Raw genomic sequence first — 5,277 nt, 5'->3', positions numbered from 1 at the left:
GAAGCCCCGCCCCCTGCTTCCGGCTGCCCCGCTTCCGGCCCTCATTCAGCCAGGAGGAGGCAGGAGAAGAGGGAGGGTAAGTTGCTTCCTCCCTGCCTCTCCCCACCCCTGCCTGCCTGGGGCCAGGGAGGGCCTTTGCGGGGCTTCCTTGCACTCCCGCCGGCCTTGCAGGTCCACCGCCGGGCCCCTCATGGGGCTCGGCAGTGGAGCTGCAAGGCCGGTGGCGACGGCCAGGACCGTTGGGGGTGGGGTGTGTGGCCTTATGACACACTTCCGGTGATGTCAGGGGGTGTGGCCTTAGGACACACTTCCGGTGATGTCAGGGTGTGTGGCATATGCTAATGAGTTATGCTAATGAGTTCCCCTAGCTCCTTTTCTACAAAACGACCCCTGGGTATTGCCTTTCCCCGCCATTTGTCAGAAGACGGAACTTGCTTGCTCTCTCTATCCATAACCACACTCCCTCATGCACAGGAATGTCCCTATCTGCATTTGTGGGATGTCGGAGGGCACTTGACAGAACATTGCTTTCATTTGCCATCAGAGACTTAGAGCCCAACAAAAGGGCCATCTTGCACCAGACCGGCACAGCGTATGTTGGGCTCAGGAACAAGCGGAAGGAAGGAAGCACAGTGGAGCTATACCAGGGGCAGCAACAAGACCACAGCTTGGATAAGAGAGGGACGTGATCTCTCATTTAGCTGCACTAAAAGACAAATTGCTCACAGGCAAGGCTGCCCCTTTGGGAGAACCAACCAGAAAATGAATTCCTGGAGAATGGCAAAGAGAAAGCAGGAGGGGGAGGGGCGGACAGAGTCTATATTTCAGATGCTGTAGAGGTACGCTTTCCCTTTCTCTCTTTTCAAAACAATTTTGTTACAGGAATATTTCCCCTCATTTTCACAAGAACATTTGATGTACCATTATTCTTGGTCCTCTTTGGCAGCATTAAAATCACTCCGCAAAATGCTCAGGAGGCTGTTTGAGAGGGGGGGGGAGCCAAGTCTTTGTTCGCTGATTCAGTTTCCAAGCACGCCTTTTTAGTGGAAGATGGAAAGCTCTCTCAAGGATTCCATTTCTGTGTCTTGCAAGGGGTCGGAGCATACCAGGACCTAGTGGGTGCCTGGGCTCAACACTTGAGAGATTGCCTGTTGCCAGGGAAGCGTGGACCTTGATGTCGCTGTACCTTCTACTTAAATTGAACCTCAAAGGGAGAGTTAAAAAAAAAACAAATTGCCTTCAATTAAAGAATTAAGGGAGTTCAAGTCTTTGGACAGTGTGATTCCCACCTTGTGATACACAGATTAATGAAAACAACAATAAGCAAACGTCAAATCCCTTCTTTCTTTCTTTCTTTCCCCCCACATCAGACTTAAATGACAATTGCAGCCGCCAACTCTGGGCTGGGAGATTCCTGGAGATGTGGGGGTGGAGTCTGGGGAGGTTTTGGGAGGGGAAGGGCCTCCGCTGACTTGAGTGCCAGAGAGCCCACCCGCCAAAGCAGCCATTTTCTCCTGAGGAACTGATCACTGTAGTCCCGAGATCAGTTGTAAAAGCAGGAGATCTCCACCTAGAGGCTGGCAGCCCTGACAACAATGTCTCTAGAACAAGACTTGATATTGAGACCATATGGGATGTTGTCTCCAACCAGACCAGGCGGTCTCACGGTCTCTTCTCACTTTAACTGAGCCAGTCCCTCAGAGCCAAATGGACCCGCGGCTCTTCCCTGCCTTGGTGTGGTGACCACCTCCTTCCTTCCCAAGAGCTCCTTGTAGTCCTAAAATACTGATGTATCATTTTTACACACCATCTGGAGTCCTCCTGAGAAGAGATGCTTGCTGCTTTACATGCCCTCCAAATCCCTCCAGGAAAATTGGGATTAAAAAACCCCAAAAAACCCTTATATGGAATAGCTCAACTCTCTAGACCACTAGGGGAGTAAGAGTTACATGGGCCGAACATCCCTCCAGGAAAATTGGGATTAAAAAAACCCAAAAAACCCTTATATGGAATAGCTCAACTCTCTAGACCACTAGGGGAGTAAGAGTTACATGGGCCGAACATCCCTCCAGGAAAATTGGGATTAAAAAAACCCAAAAAACCCTTATATGGAATAGCTCAACTCTCTAGACCACTAGGGGAGTAAGAGTTACATGGGCCGAACATCCCTCCAGGAAAATTGGGATTAAAAAAACCCAAAAAACCCTTATATGGAATAGCTCAACTCTCTAGACCACTAGGGGAGTAAGAGTTACATGGGCCGAAGAGGGGGTAGTTCCCAAAAGCCTGAAGATCACTGGATTACTGCACACGTTTGCCTGGTGTTCAGCTGCAGCAGAATAAGACACAGTACACAGTTTAGCAATCAGATGGTGAATTATGTGGTGATTTTCAAAGCTCTCTCTTCACCTCACAGTTATTTACATGGAATACTTGTCAACAGGGCTTTTTTTGTACAAAAAGGCCAGCAGGAGCTCATTGGCATAATAGGCCACACCCCTGACAGCACAGCCCATTAGCATACTAGGCCACACCCCATGCCTTCCCTTGGCTTGCCTGGGCAAGCCGCCCCTTGGACAGGCCGAGGAAGGCACGGGGAGATATTTAAATGCCTCCCCGATCCTTCAAGAGGGCCCCTTGCCCGCCCATCTCAGAGACGCAGGGGGGTCGCTCTCCAGGCCTTCCCTTTGTAGCCACACAAGCAGAGGTTTTGGCTGTAGTGGGCGTGGCCAACTCTGAAGCCAGCCAGAACTCCGTTCCTGTGCGTTCCTGCCCAAAAATAGCCCTGCTTGTCAATCAGTTTGTTCATTACAGCTTTGAGTGCCCCCCCACATCAGTTGTTTAAGGAGTGTTGGAGAGGTTTGAAGTGGAATCCTATCATGCAAATTATGGTACAACGTTTTGAAAGCACTAAAGATTGCCAACACTGCATCCATAAATGCGGAGAGCTTGTGTGTGTGTGGGGGGGATGCCTTGGAAGGCAGAGTTTGGGAAGGAAGTGATGCTGCATCTGTGTGACTCTCTAGCCTGCATCCCCTAGTCTCTATGGCCTTTACAGAGAGATGAGGGAAAGCTTCTAGGGCATCCCTATGTGGAAGCCATATTTTCTCCTGCTCACCAATTCCTCAGGGTTGTGACATTGGAACTGGGGGCTGTTATAAACCTAAAAACACCTATCAGCGTTGGAAAGGAAACCAAGGACGACTTCACAGAATAACTCGATGGCACTGTTCTACAGTACAAACTTGACTGCTGAGCTGTCTAATTGCTACAAAGCATGCATGACCATAGGTACACATTCCTCCTGATGAGCAACATGCCCTGCATAGGATGGATGTAAGGCAACTCCTTGCATTGATGGTACACCAGAAAAATTTGTGCTGGCATAGTAGTCATGCAACGAGCAGAGAAACTGGTGCCCTCAGCCTTCTCTTGGTTCCTTCTCTTGGTTCCACATTTTAGGAAGGATGTTGACAAGCTCGAGCTTGTCCAGAAGAGGGCGACCAGGATGGTGAGAGGGTTGGAATCCAAGTCTTATGAGGAAAGGCTGAAAGGGTTGGGTCTGTTTAGCCTGGGAAAGAGAAGGCTTAGAGGGGACATGATTGCAGTCTTCAAGTATTTGAAGGGCTGTCATGTAGAAGATGGAGCGAATCTATTCTCTCTTGCTCTGGATTGCAAGATGAGATTTAATGGGTGGAAATTACAAGGGAGTTGTTACCGGCTAAATATCAGGAGAAACTTCCTAACTGTAAGAGTGGTTGAGCAGTGGAACAGACTGCCTTGGGAAGTGGTGGATTCTCCTTTGCTGGACATTTTCAAGCGGAGGCTGGATGACCATCTTTTAGGTATGTTGTAGGTATGTAGGGCTATCTTTCAGCTATGCTTCTGCAGAGAGCAGGGGGTTGATGACCTGTAAGGTCCCTTCTAACTCTAACATTCTATGATTCTATGAATAAGACTGTTCTGAGAATCCTGCTGTAGATTTGCTTGGTTTTGATGCTGTAGATGATGGGGTTCATCAGGGGTGGGAGGAGGATGTAGATGTTGCCCATGATGATGTGGAGAAGGAGAGAGGCATGCTGGCCAAACCGGTGCACGATGGAGAGCCCGAGCACTGGCACGTAGAAAACCAGGACGGCACAGAGGTGGGAGACACAAGTGCCCAGGGCCTTGTAGTGGCCTTTGTCCCCAGAGGTCATGCCTATGACTGTCTTCAGGATCAGGCTGTAGGAGATGAAGATGAAGAAGAGGTCTGAGCCCAAGGTGAGGAGGATGACAATGAGGCCGTAGAAAGTATTGAAGACTGTGTTTGCACATGCCAGATGGATCACATCCTGGTGAAAGCAGCAGGAGTGAGAAAGGGTTGCACCCGGACAGTAGGGGAACTGCTGAAGGAACACCATGGGGGCCACCAGGAGCAGAGTGCTTCTCAGCAGGAGGACCAGACCGATTCTGACCACTCTGCTTGTGGTCAGGAGATGTGCGCACCGCAGAGGATAGCAGATGGCCAGGAAGCAGTCCAACGCCATGGCAAAGAGCACAGCAGACTCCATGAAGGAGAAGAAGTGGACGATGAAAAGCTGAGTGAGGTAGGTAAATTTGCTGATCTTCCTCAGCTGGAACCAGAGGACTCCCATAATGGTGGGCACGGTGGTGAGGCAGAATCCCAGTCAGTCAGTCAGTTAGCCTTTATTGGCATAAAACAATACCAAAAGAGGATTACTATAAAATAAACCATTTTACACACTACATAATATATATACTTGAGTAGTGGGGTGGCACTTTCTGAACATTCTACACATTGCGTTGCCTGAGCCCCACCCACAGAGAGTTTTCATCTCTCCCACTGGCTGTGCAATGCGCTCCATCAGCCATTGGCCCATCAACCGCTATTCAAGAGAACTTGGGTGCCATTGGCTGGGTGCTGGGTCTGCTCCTCTTTCCCACCCATCCCCCCTTCAGCCACTGTTCCCTTTCAGAATCACTGGCAAATGGCTACGTCTCCCAACAAAGACACTTCTCCTGCTTAGCTCCTCTGTGGGACTAAGTTTTCCCTCAGCTGAATAGAATGCCATAGAGGCCACCCTCTAAAGCAGTTATTTTCTCTGGGGGCGGGGAGATCTGTTTTCTGGAGTTCAGTTGTGATACCAGGTGATACCAGATGACAGAGATCAGTTCCCCTGGAGAAAATGACTGCTTTGGAGCGTAGACCCTATGGCATTATACCCTGCTGAGTCCTTCCGCCCCCCCCCCAACACTGCCCTCCACAGGATCCGC

General features: G+C 49.9%; 1 pseudogene; it reads right to left on the bottom strand.

The window, feature by feature from the left end:
* Nucleotides 1-3,938: 3,938 nt before the first annotated feature.
* On the bottom strand, nt 3,939-4,679 carry LOC107109523 (annotated as a pseudogene).
* Between the last annotated feature and the right edge of the window lie 598 nt (nt 4,680-5,277).

Source organism: Gekko japonicus, unplaced genomic scaffold, assembly GCF_001447785.1.
Source record: "Gekko japonicus isolate JY-2015 unplaced genomic scaffold, Gekko_japonicus_V1.1 scaffold744, whole genome shotgun sequence".
In the NCBI taxonomy this organism is placed as follows: domain Eukaryota; kingdom Metazoa; phylum Chordata; class Lepidosauria; order Squamata; family Gekkonidae; genus Gekko; species Gekko japonicus.
Note: the sequence above shows the minus strand (reverse complement) of the source record. Positions and strands in the feature narration are given on the sequence as shown.